At 39.5% G+C, this 14,166-nt stretch overlaps 1 protein-coding gene across 1 annotated transcript in view; it reads left to right on the top strand.

Moving 5' to 3' along the window:
* Positions 1-3,824: 3,824 nt before the first annotated feature.
* The window catches only part of LOC122560188 (uncharacterized), a 345,202-nt gene continuing 334,860 nt past the window's right edge, over positions 3,825-14,166 (top strand). The window contains exon 1 of the mRNA XM_087994826.1: positions 3,825-3,979. The gene's annotated coding sequence lies outside the window, so the exon portion shown is untranslated. The remainder of the gene's footprint in view (positions 3,980-14,166) is intronic.

The raw sequence follows: 14,166 nt of genomic DNA, 5'->3' as shown, positions 1-14,166 counted from the left end.
CGTAACACAGAATTTATAGCAAAAATTTGCAGTGTGATGTAACTGAAATTATACATTGAAAAATTGATTGCCTGATAAGCCTTTCATCTGTATCCTAACAGATGAAAGGCTTAACAGACAATCAATTTTTCAATATATAATTTCAGTTACATCACACTGGAAATTTTTGCTATAAATTCTGTGTTACGATCGAGCCCTCCACAATCACCTGATGAAGGAACATCGCTCAGAAAGCTAGTGTGCTTCCAATTAAACCTGTTGGACTATAACCTGGTGTTGTGTGATTTTTAACTCCATAGAGATAGGGTGACTTTTAGCCTCTTCTGCCATTTACCAAGGGCATGGCTGATCTAGATAAGCAATTTTTGCTCCATATCTCTTGCTATCCTTATCAAACAAAATTTCAATTGATTTAGGCACTGTGCCCTTTCAGCAGAATGAGTTTGAGATTTCTGTCACCATTTGTATTGAAAAACGTCTTTCTGACTTCTCTGCTAAAATGTTTAGAACTAAATTTAAATATAAAATCATAGTTTAACTTCACCAACCAGAGGGGATAGTTTCTTTGTATCCCATCATAGAATCCCTACAACATGGAAGCAGGCAATTCGGCCCATTGAGTCCACACTAACCCTCCAAACAGCATCCCACCCAGACTGACCACTCCTACCCTTTCCCTGTAACCCTGCATTTCTCATGAGCAACATAACATGGCTGATCCACCTAGCCTGCGCATAGAGTCGTACAGCACAGAAACAGGCCCTTCAGTCCAACTCGTCCATGCTGGTTAGACATTCCAACGTGACACATCTTTGGACTGTGGGAGGAAACCGGAGCGCCCGGAGGAAATCCATGCAAGCATGGGGAGAATGTGCAAACTCCACACAGACATGCACCCAAAGCTGGACACGAACACGAGTCCCTGACTCTGTGAGGCAGTAGTGCCAACTTCTGAGCCATCATGTCATCCCTATAGAACACTTATTTTAAGTACAGGTAGTTCTTCTATAACGCAATGGTTGTGTTTTTGTGCAACTCTGCATTATAGAAAAATTGCACTTTAGAAACAGCACTTAAAGTGTTGCCGATGTAATTGCCTTACAACCAACACATTTGAAATGTTGGCGGTTGAGAAACAGTGCCTCTAATTCGTCAATTGTGTTACAGTGAATTCATGTTAACGAAATGCACATTATAGCAGAATGACCTGTACCTTGGTTAGACCACCATATCCAATTAAATTAAAAGACGAGCCAGATTTTGCAGCCTGTCTGCAAAATTTAAAACTTTCATTTCTGACATAAAAATCTGCTTAATCTGCACTGTATCACTTCTAAGCACAATATATTTTTATAAGTCCAGTCACCTTGAGATAGCAAAAACATTCTATTAGACTTGTTGATTATATTTTGTACCTGTTCAACTGTCTTCTGTGGTTTCTATACAATGAAGGTGTTATTCGGAGGTCAATTTAGCTCGTAGTCAATCATCTCAAACCCTGAGCATCAATGAAGTTCTCTCTCATGATGTATCCTCAGCCCAACTATTTTCAATTGCTTCATCAATAATCTTGCTTTCATTTTAAAGTCACCGGCAGGGTTATTCTCACTTAATTGTACAGTGTTCAGTCCATTCATGATTCTGTAAAGAATTAAGTAATCTGTGTTATTATGCAATTAGCTCTAGTCAACATCCAGGCTTAGTTTGATATGTAAAGGGTAATAATATACACACCATTTAATTCATAACCAATAGCCATAAGAAATACAAGAGAATCTAATCATCTCCCCTTGACTTTAAATGGCAGTTCCATAGTCAAATCTGCCATCATCAATATCTTGAGGGTCAACATTGTTCAGAAACTTAATAGGTCCAGTCACATAAGTAATGGTGACAAATGCAGGTCAGGACCTGGGTGTACTGTGATGAATAGCTCAACTTCCAGCTCCTTACAGTATTCCTACTATCTACAAGGCACAAATCAGGAGTGCAAAGGAATATTTTGCATATATTTGAAGGAGTTCAGCTTCAACAAACATCAAGAAGCTCCATCCATCCAGGATAAGGCAACTAATCTGATTGGCATCCCATCCACCAGTATAACCCCTCCATAATCAATGTGCCACTTACAATAATATACACCATCCACAAGATGCATTGTAGCCAAAGTTCCTTTCACAGGACATTCTAAATCATGGCAGCTACCGCTTAGCAGAAGGTCAATAAGTGGATGGGAAAATCATGAGCTTTGATTTTATCCCAAGACGTGCAGTGGTGTTGAGAGTGATTTTGTTCCACAAAAAAATATACTTACATCAGTCTGGAAAGGCATTGGACTTACCAAACGATTCAGCCATGTTGGGTATGAATTTCAGTGCCAGGTTTATGTTTGTAGTCATAATGAATTGACTAATTGAATTCAACATCAAGTTCCTTTAGCTATTGGCTATCAGACTGCATTGGAAACAAAATGTCAATTGTTAGAGGCGATACTGCAATGGGCAGAACTTGGGACACAATCTTGAGTTTAGTAATCGCAGCAGTAACAATGACTAATTAGTCAAGGTCAGGGGGAGATGGCAAGTGCTGCATGTAATCATTGTAACATGGAATGTATAAATATCCTGTACTTTACTAGAAGAGGGGGTGTGTGTGTCTTGTAGTCTGTCTCCAGAGATCTCTCCCATGCTGTGTGGCTGGGAGCTCCGAATAAAGATTGATTTGTGCTGCTGAACATGGGACTCAGACTTCTCTTTAAAATCACTATCCAACAATGGGGCAGATCCATCATATGAAACACACAAAAACAGAAATTGCTCGACTGAGTCCAGTGACCTCTCTTCAGTTCTGAAGCTGCTCCAGCAATTTCTGGTTGTGGGTGTGTGTTTCAGATCTCCAGCATCGGCAGTTCTTTGTTTTATTTAAGCTCACAACAATGGTTCATTTAACATGCCTGAAGCAACGTGCCATTCATCCACATGGACCTGTTCTCTGCAAACAAACGGAATCTCGCCAAACATTTCTCCATTTAACATCTTTTTAATATCCCCATGGTGTCTTTTGTTTGTGTTTTTACTTTGTAGTCTGAGCTTTATCCCATCTGTTGTGCTGTAGATGGGTATTGAAGCTCACCATGGCTGAACAGAATTGATAGTTGAGGCAGTAGTTTATACAGTCAGAATTGTAGCCGTCATACACATGGCAACCAAATAAGAAAAATGAGGGGCCTCATGGAAAACTTATTATTTAGTAAAGTGTAGAAGGGAAAGTCTGATCCGACTATGATCAATACTTGAGTAATTGAGATTACATATTATACAAGTGGGTATACTGAAATTATAAGTGCAACTAACAAACTAACATTAAGAAATTTAGACAAATGGCTGTAGATAGTAGAGAGAAGCCCGTAATCCATCTGCAGGGTGGATTGAAGGACAAATAGTATTAACACCAAGGACTTAATGACGTATAACGAAGGGTATAAACAGATAACTCATGAAAGGACACTGAAAACAGATAGCATTGTAAGGGGGCAATTGCAAAACATTACTTAGTCATTATGACTTCTGGAAAATAAACAATTGCAGCTTCACAAGGTAACAAACAGCACCCACACAGAATGATGCAGCTGGCTAATGTCTAGGGAGGAGCATAATGGTCAGGGGGAGGTGGCAAGTGCTGCATGTAATCATTGTAACATGGAATGTATAAATATCCTGTACTTTACTGGAAGAGGGGGTGTGTGTCTTGCAGTCTGTCTCCAGAGATCTCTCCCATGCTGTGTGGCTGGGAGCTCCGAATAAAGATTGATTTGTGCTGCTGAACACGGGACTCAGACTTCTCTTTAAAATCGCTATCCAACAATAGGGCAGATCCATCACATAACTGATATTCAGCAGAACGGAAGATCGGATATTTTCTGTGCTATTACCTGCAGCAGTTCCATTTAAAGTGGCTCTAGATGTCTGACAGAATAGCGGTAAGCTCCATGTTAACGTTACTGGGTATAGTGAAGAAGTTAGTGGAGCAATTCATAACGAAATTAATTTCAAGACCCATGAATGAATTTAAATCTATCATTTGAAAACACTCTTCCTTCCTGCTTTAACTCATTTTAAGTTTGTCTTTTTTATTGCTACTTTTTTGTTTAAGACCACAGGGCACATTTTTAAGGCAAGAGGAGAGAGATTTTAAAAAAAGACAGAATTTTTTTATGTATGATTTGCATATGGAATGAACTTCCTTAGGATTAATTACAACATTTAAAAGACATCTAAATAGATATATAAATAGGAAACGTTTAGAGGGATATGGACCAGGAGCAGGCAGGTGGGATTAGTTTAGTTTGAAATTATGTTCGGCATGGACTGGTTGGTTTGAAGGGTCTATTTTCATGCTGTATAAGTCTATGACTCAATAATGGAGCTGCAATCCCCTACAGAGGGAGTCAGCAAGCAATCTACTCTCAGCCTTTCATATATTTGATGTGAAAATCTAGGAAAGGCCTGGCTAATTTTCCCTTGAATTTTCTGACATCCCCCCACCCGCTATTTAGCCAATGCCCTGGCTATGAATCAGAAACTCATGAAAAACTGAGAGTATAAGTTTTATTCTACCTCAAAAGCTTTAAACGTATCTATACTATTTTCATAGGCCTTATTCATGTATTCTCTGGGTAAGTGAGATCTTTTGAGACATTATTTGATGCTGTTCTTGGTATTTCAGAGATTGCTGTGAATGTGTTTCAAATCACAACATTTTTGTTTGAGAGGATTTTAGATTTCTCAGACTGAATTTTGCTTTGGAAGCAGACAGTTCACTGTCAAGCCAAAACCAGGTGTTGATTGCACTCCTGCAGGACACTGGAGTATCTGTCCAAGTTGGAAAGCTAACCCACCTAATAGGCGCTACCAGCCAAATCAAAAGGTTGGCAGCTCAGCAACTGACGCTGCAGAACCAAAACAATGGTCTCTCCATGGTGAGGCACCATCAAAAGGCACATGAGTGCCATTGGAGAAGCTGGGGCCAGGCCCTGCTGATTGAAGCAAGGGAGCTGTTACAGCAGCAAGTCAAGAGTAGCTTTATTTGTCATTTCTACCATATACAACTGATACAGTAAAACGAGACTGTGTTCCTCCAAGGTGCTACATAGACAGCACAAACTACACAGTCGTATACAACATAAAGTGCATAAGAAGTGAAAAACACACAAGATAGCACACTAATTGCTGACACGTCAAGACAATAGGCACTGTTGTGTACAACTTACAGAGTAAAAAAAAATGATACTTAATGAAACATTGTTCGAGCAGCAATTCAAAGTCTTGCAAAGAGTTTCAGATGGAAGAGAGTCTGATCATACAGTGTTGAGGAGCCTGATGGCTGGAGGGGGAAGAAACTGTTGCACAGTCTGCCCGTGAGAGACCGAATGCTCCAGTATCTTCAGCCAGCTGGCAGGAGGGTGAAGAGTTTGAGTGAGGGATGTGTGGGGTCTCCCACAATGCTCTTAGCCTTTGGTATGCAGCACCGCCTCAGATGTGCATCAGCCCTTACAACAGAGGAGCCCTGGGAGGCAACAAAAAATGAACCTCAATTGAGTCATTAAATAGATCAGATGGCCAACCTATGGGGATCCATAACACCACGTTGTCTGTTGTCTGTGACAGCAGGGTGAAGGACTTTTCTCTCCTGATATTTTGCTCCATTAAATTGTCAGCCTCCTCCTATTCCATTGAAGTGGGGCTTCTGAGCCCAATAGCCATTGGAGGTCAAATGCGTCTCAGACACTGAGCTTTCAAAACTGCAAAAGCAAGAAAGTAACTTTATTGCAGATGTGAGTCAGATGGTTAGTTGCAGCAAACAATATCACAAACATCTCCTGAAGATTTCCTGCTGGATGATTGGCAATTAGCACTTGACTTGGATCCTGCAAGCCTATTTTTAGATAAACACTCAGTGTTGATATTATTTCCACAACTGAAGATAATACATTCCATCAAGGTGAGGTATCCCTGGCTCCCAAACTGATCATTCTGGAAAAGTTTCTCTCTCTTTCTGTGACAGGAGAGAATGGATATTGTCTGAGGCCATTTGGCTGTGACAATGATTCCTCCATTTCTTAATTAGATTATATGGTGATGGCTATTTAGTGTCAATGTTCTAATGTCCTAAATTCCAATCCTTTTTAATTGTATTAGTCTTATTGAAAGCAGCACTTTGATTGTAAAGCAATTAGAATAGGATATAAGCTGTCTGAAACTCTGTATTGTTGGAGAAACCTCAGTGTTCCAGTACAGATTGTCTTTTTACTTCAAAATAAAGTTCAACATTTGACCAAAAAGACCCTGTGTTAAGACTGCTTTAAAATAGTTTTAAAATATTCCACAAAAGCCAATCTGCCTCCGGTGGCCGAGAAAATTTCAGCTTTATAAATGAAATTAAAATGCTGTAGGGATTTTGTTTCACCTTACAGGGTTGAATTCCATTGCTTAAGAATCTAACTGCAAATAGATCATGTCAATTTGTTAAATGGAACATTTCCCAGTGCACAGCTACTTAATCCCTATTGACAGCAATTTTAACACTGATAAAGCAAAAACTGGTTCATTGTTGCACCTGATCCTGTTGCAAGGTGGGGTTGTGTGAATTCAGCAATGCTGATGTAACTCTTTTAAAAACCTTAAATTGTGAAGGATTTCACAGAGGCTCTGGGATGTGCTCCCCAGACTCCCTGAACAACTGGAATGGGGAAGAGTAATTATTTTAAAAATTCTCAGAGATATCTGAGCCATTATGGGTGCAACAGATACTTTTGTTTGGGCTTTAGTCGGATATATAAAAGGATGGTAATTTGTCTTAACAATGCATTTGAAGTAGTCTAAGAAAATTAGAAAAATGCTGATATCGATATAAATGCTAGGTAAGTGAAAATTGTTCAAAAATGTTGAAATCAGGCAAGCGAGAAATAAATGGTCAACTATATCTTCATTTAAATATGGCATACAAAAGAGAAATAATAAAATGTTTGAAATGATTATTCATAACACAATATGGTCACCACACACCTCACCTAGTGACACTTGCACAGATCATGACCGTATTCTCTGTGCAGCGATGACATTATCCACAAGTAGGCTACTGGCAATGGGTCAGGAGGCCTTGGGCCCTGGGAAAATGGGTAGTGGGGGGGCTAAGGCTAGGAGGGGGAGCAGGTTGAGGGGAGGAGTGGTCTATATCAGGAGGAGAATCAGACAAAGGGAGCAGGGGTGAAGGAGCTTGCACCAGGAGTGAGGGGAGTGGGGTGAAGCTCTATAGGTCAGGAGGCCATGGCAGCTGACACTGTATCGTTGGACAAGGCCGTGATGCAGACGTATGTCCGGGAAGGTCAGCACTGGAGCTGAGAGGACAGAGCAGCAATGTTTTGAATATTAAAGGGTACAAACCTGCATACTCTTTTGCTCCTCTTTGTCGGGCCCAGCTTCTGAGGCCTAGTTCACTTTCAGCTGGAACTCTGGAAGTATCATCTTGAAGACTACAGCTGCCTCTTCCATTGCTCCCATAAAAACACATGGCTAGTCTTTCCACGCATGCATCCCCTTGGAGCCATCCACAGAAGAAATCTGCTGCATTCATAACCTAAAATATTATGGGATATAGAACTCTGCATCAGCCAGTTGAGATTTTAAATAAGTCATGAAGGATGATTGGATGAGATTGAACGAACCTGCCTGTCAAACAAATAACCCATTAAAGAGCCAGTGATATTCTGTAGGAGAAATTGAAGCTATGACTCATTTCCAAAAAAAGGTTTTATGATTCATTGGGATACTTTTGTTATTTTATGTAATATAGTGTTGCAAGATGACTGGAGTTTAGCCAGTTCTCTCCAATCTATCACCAGTATTCATTTATCCTCAAGGAAGCATCATCAAAAAATGTCACTGTATATTTATATGAAGGGCAACATCTTCTGCAGCTTTTTGCTTTCAGTAGAGCAATTACATTTCCTGTGTAATTTTCCCAAAGATCAGAAGCCTATCCACTAGGTTGGATGTCAGCTTCCCAGATAACTTGTTCACAAGGCTTTGAGAAAGTAACAGTGGGCAAAGTCTTTAGTTCATTTTAGTCCAGTCCTTATATTCTTAATTTTAGACAAAAAATTGATAATCGAGACACGCATGAGAATTCTTAGAGGCATGGCATTCGAACCAGAACTTCATCAATAAACACATCAATTTAGATCCTATCTACCCTTGAAACAAAAACTGGAAATGACATCACCAACCTTAAGAAACCAAGGCCTATAAATAGAGAGAGGTGGGACATACCACCAGCACCTCACCAGAGACTCTCACTGATGATGTTACCTAGTCATGGTGACGAAATGTCTGAAAACAAACCTTCCAGCTCAGCGAGCTAACTTAAATACTTATAGTGAAACATTTCCAAGTGGATATTGCTATAATCTCAGTTGATGTTATTGTTGGATAAGTCAGATCCCAGAGTGAAACAGAGAGACCATATGTTTTAATTTTGCAATTTACCATGTTGGTCAGTCACTGAACATATTCAGAAGAGGCTACTAATGTACTTTGAACAGAAAAATGTCCAAGCTGATAAAACACAAAAGAGGATGAAACCAGAACCAATCTTTGTTCAAACAAAAGCAAAATACTGCAGATGCTGGAAATCTAAAGAAAACTACAAAGTGCTTGATAAACTTGTCAGGTCTGGCAGCATCTGTAGACAGACAGAGACAACACTGAGCCCAATGTGATTTCTTTTCTTTTTTCTCCACACATTCTGCCAAAACCACTGAGTTTCTCCAACACTTTGTCTTTTTTTTATTTCAGAACACCATCCCTGCGCTCTATTGCTTTCATTTGAGTGTTTAATTCACTACCATTTCTTCCAGGGTGTGTTCCATCTCAAATAGTTCTGTTCTCCTCTTCGACAAGATTTCTGTTTAATCTTTCAGTGTGTTCACCTTTGTTGCTTTCTAACTCCTCCCTCATGTTCGATGTTTTTGAAACTCACTTTCATAGTCACCTCTCCTTCCTCAGTGATGTCTTCAGTTCCATTTCACCCCACACGGATTCCAACTGAAGTTCCATTCTTCATGCTTCAAATCCAATTAAGATTACAGCTATCCCTAAGACATGATGCTCTTCAGACAGCTGCTCCTGCCACATCCTGAGATTCACACTCAGTGCCATGCACTGCCACATGTAAACTCTTGACCTCTCTCTTTATCACAATTACTTCATGCTATCTCAAAGCACTCCAAGTCTATTTCATCCTTTGTCTCATTCAATACTTTAACAAGAATGATTTTCTCTTCCTTTCAGGTGTTAAGGAGAACAAGCTACAAAAACTGGCAGCTACCAATGTTCCTTTCTTCCCTCCCTTTCTCTCTGTGCTATCCCTTACAGTAATCTCAGCTCTTGCCACATATTCACTATATCCTCTTACCTTCTCCTGTGTAATGCTGAATAATCTGTGCTCAGCAAAGGAAATGGTTTTATCGCTTTATGCCCCATATCAATGAATTTCAGGTATGACCTGATGTTAAACTGTTCTCCCATCACCTTCGCCTCCATGCCCACTTCTTTGGATGGGAGTTCTCTCCCCTTTCACTTGTCTCAAATAGTCATAGAGATGTACAGCATGGAAACAGACCCTGGTCCAAGCTGACCAGATATCCTAAATTAATCTAGTCCCATTTGCCAGCATTTATCCCATATCCCTCAACCTTTCCTATTCATATACCCATCCAGATACATTTTAAATATTGCAAAAGTACCAGCCTCCATAACTTTCTCTAACAACTCATTCCATACATGCGCCACCTTCTGCGTGAAAACATTGCCCCTTAAGTTCCTTGAAATCTTTTCCCTCTCACCTTAAACCTATATCCTTTAGTTTTGGATTCCCCACCTCGAGAAAAAGACCTTGTCTATTTACTGGATCCATGCCCCTCATGATTTTATGAACCTCTATAAGGTCACCCCTCAGCCTCCAACACTGCAGGGAAAATAGCCCCACCCTATTCAGTTTCTTGGTATAGCTCAAATCCTCCAACCCTGGTAACATCCTTGTAAATCTTTTCTGAACCATTTCAAGTTTCATAACATCCTTCCCATAGGAGGGAGACCAGAATTGCACACAGTATTCCAAAAGTTGCCTACCCAATGTCTTGTACATCCATAACATGACTTTCCAACTCCTATACTCAATGCAGGGACCAATTAAGGAAAGCATAATAATGCCTTTTTTACTATCCTATTTACTTGCGCCTCCCCTTTTAAAGCTTTTAAGTGATTGCCAAAGAAGCAAAAGTGCAGTAAGTAGTTAGGAATGTCAAGAGGCAGGTTTAACTGAAGCACTCAAGAAGGCATTGGATGAATATTGAAACAAAAATAATGTGTAAGGGTATGGGGACTTAGTAGGAGATTGGCAGCAGGCAACAATATTACTAGGGAACCAAATAGCCAATATGAAATTTAAAACATATTCACCTTTGTTTTCATCACTACAGTGACACTGTTTTGTAAAATTTTGAGTTGTGATCAGCAACTGCACTTCCCTTAATAGGCACACAACTGTTGCAAGGAACATAATTTTCCACTAGATTTCAATAAAACTACATTATCCTATGTATAAATTGCCATTTTTACAAAACAGCACGTAAAGCAAGGGCACTTCCTGTAGAAAGTTTTGCAGAGAAACTGCATAATGGTGCTGTTGTACACTTCTTGTTAGTCTTGAGAAAGCTAAAGGCAACACTTGTTTTCATTATGTGATTAAGTGGCACAGAAATAATGTCTGGCCTTGGGCATGCAGCTGGAATGCATTTACAATCATCTGAAACCATGTCACAAGAAATGCATCTGTAGGTAATAAGTAAAACATTTCTTTTTGGAATCCATGTCATTTTGTAAAAAGTGCATTGTTGAGTTTACGGATTAGGGCCAAGACAAATACAGTCCCTACGCAGTTCACATTTGGCCACATTGTAATTTCTTGGGGCAGTTTGGTACTGGAATTTTCAATAAATGGCAGCTTTTAATAGAGGTGGTCAAATAGCAGTCATTCTAAACTGGTGCTGGCCTCATGAAAGGCTGGTTTGTTTAAAATTCTTTTTCATATTGCTGCTTGCATTGCAATTTTAAACTAACGACGTTTACAAAGTATGAGAGTAGGAAAATCTTAGAAGCTATGAGCAGGACTTTTGCCAGAGGCCTCAGAAAATGGAGGTCACAAGCCCAACTTGTTGGCACTGGGTTTGGTTGACTTATTTCCCCAGAGGTAGCCTCCTAATACACCATATCCGAGTGATAAAAAGGAGGAGCGAAGCTAATTAAGGACCAAAAATGCAATTTACACATGGACTCAGAGGTTGCAGTGTTGAATAAATACTTTGCAAAGGAAGAAGGTACCATCCACCCAAGAGGAGGTAATTAAGATTGATATGTGGGAGGAGTTGAATAGGTTGTGTGTACTTCAGTTAGCAATGCATTGGTACCAGAGAAGATATATTCAAGAATACAGAGGCAAGTGAAAAATGGAAATTGAAAGATTATTGCCAGTGCCTCTGCAATCTTCCTTAGAATTAAGGTTTGGAATGTTGCAAACATTACATCCTTGCTCAAAAGAGTGTATAAGGATAAGGCTAGCAACTACAGACCAGTCAGTTTAACTTTAGTGGTTAGGGAATTTTTAGAAATAATAATTTGGGGCAAAATTAACAGTAATTAATGTGAACTAATTAAGCTTTTTTATGAAAAAGAAGTTAATAACGTTTAACTAATTTATAGGAGTGTTTTTGATGAGGTAACAGTGATCAAGACAATGTTATAGGTAGTACACGTGACATTTCAGTTAGAAATGACGCATAGCACACTTGTGAGACAACTTGGAGCTCATGAAATAAAAAGGGCAATAGCAACATGATTGCAAAATCTGTTGAACAACAGGAAACAGTAAGTAATGGTTAATTGATGTTTTTGAACTGGTGAAGGCCTGTAGTGAAGTTTCCCAAGGCTCAGAGTTGGTTTGTAATTCGTGCTTTTCATGATATATGAATACTTTAGACCTTGGGACAAAGGAGACTATTTCAAAATTTACTCATGAGATGAAACTTAGTAGCATAGTTAACTGCAAGAAGATAGAGCTGGGTAGGCAGATCTTTTGTAGTGAGTAGCACCCCTGCCTTTGAGCCAATGCCTGAACTAGTGTATTAGTGTCCCTAGTTCTCGACCAGAAGGTCTGGATTCAAGTCCTACCTGTTGTGGAGGTGTGCCACAGCATGTCAGAACAGGCTGATGAACAAACACACAGGAGAATAATATTGCAGCTTTCCAGGGCTATTGCTGAGTGATGGTGGTGTCTCTATCTCTGGCCACAATGTTCTAGTTTCAAATCCCACAGAGGTGTTTCATAGTTGACAGGTGATGTTCAATATGGAGGTGCTGGAAAAAAAAGAAAGACAATGTAAAATAAAGAGTACAACTTTACGGGGGTGGGGGGTGGGGTGGAGGCAGAAGCAGAGACACTAGGGTGTATCCATGAATAAGCCATTAAAATATGGTAGGACAGGTTAGGAATGTGGTTAATAAAGTACACAGTATCTTGGATTTTATTATTAGGGATTTGTTTTATTAGTATTAGTATTATTACTTAATAATTAGTATTATTAAGCATAGACAACAAGAGAAATGAGGAGATTGAACCTAAATAAGATGTTAGTTTGGTCTCAGCTGGAGTATCCTGTCTAATTTTGGATGCTGCACTTGAAGAAGGCATAGAAGAGGGTGTAGATGAGGTTTAAAACAATGATTTCAAGGCTGAAGAATTTCACTTGTGTAGATAGATTAGACAAGTTGTGACTGCTTTCCTTGGAGAAAAGCAGGCTTGGGAGGAGACCTGATGGAGTTTTCAAAATTGTGAGATGCCATTACACAGTAAATAGGGAGAAAACATTTCTGTACATGAAAGGATCACAAATGAGAGGGCAGTGACTTTAAAGTAATTAGTAAAAGATGCAAAAATGTGAACAAACCTTTTCATACTGCTAGGGGTCTGGAATGCACTGTCTGAAAATTTGATGGAAGCAGGTTCAGTTGAGTATTCTAAAAGGAATTGGGTATTTATTTGAAGAGGAAGGATTTGCAAGTCTATGGGAGAAGACAGGAGAATGGCACAAGGTGTGATGCTCATTCGAAGAGCTGTCACAGACCAGATGGGCCGAAGGCCCTTCTTTTTCCATGTAATTTCCTGTCAACTTAGAGAAAAGGAGAGGATGTAACCTTGCCTCCACCATTTAGCAAGTAGGAAGTCCACAACCATTCCAAAACTTTCCCAGCATCCAGAAGCAACCCTGACCCAGGTCCCTTTGTTTACCTGACTCCCCACCTCCTAGCACACCAGTCCTGAGCTAGAAATGGCACTGCAGCACAAAACGTGGGCACTTGGTTCACAAATCAATAGATGGTGTTGAGAAAATAGGACATCACCCTTCCTAATAGATAATGATCAGTAAAACGTTTGTATGCTTCAGTCAGAATAAACGTGCAGTCACTTGAGCCAAAAGGATTGTGTACACTACTCATTTTCTTTTTAAAGCACAAGTTTCCCTAAATGTTTAAAATGAATTGCGTGCTAGACTAGGCAACGTACTTCTTCAGACTTAATACTGAAAGATATTCTCAGTGTGACCAGTATTTAATTTAATTATCAGGATCAGTGATTGATCCTTGAAGTTAATTAACAAGACTATACAACAGTGCACCAAGGCATGAGTAATCTTCTTAGTATGGCCTAACAAGCATTTTAATTTCCTCAGAAGTGGAGAAACCTTTTTATATTTGTTCATGGGATAAAGGCCACACTGGCTGGGCCAACATTTATTTCCCATACCTAATTGCTCTTCAGAAGATAGTTGCGACTTATCCTGAACCAATGCAGTCAGTTTTTTAAAAATACATAGGCACACAATGTTGTAAGGAGTTCAAGGATTTTAATCAATTTTCTGTCCGCAAGAATATTCTGTTTTTGATTGCCATCATAAGCTTATCTATTTTTAGACTTTGCAATCAATAACTACACTTTTTTGGGGGTTATTCAAAATCTGTTTCTCAATGGCAATAATTCTCAGGTAATCATTCA

This window comes from Chiloscyllium plagiosum, unplaced genomic scaffold (genome assembly GCF_037043375.1).
Source record: "Chiloscyllium plagiosum isolate Xiang-an unplaced genomic scaffold, Cpla_swu_hap1 HiC_scaffold_15, whole genome shotgun sequence".
Lineage (NCBI taxonomy): Eukaryota > Metazoa > Chordata > Chondrichthyes > Orectolobiformes > Hemiscylliidae > Chiloscyllium > Chiloscyllium plagiosum.
The sequence above is the reverse complement of the archived record's forward strand: the minus strand, read 5'-3'. Positions and strand labels throughout refer to the sequence as shown.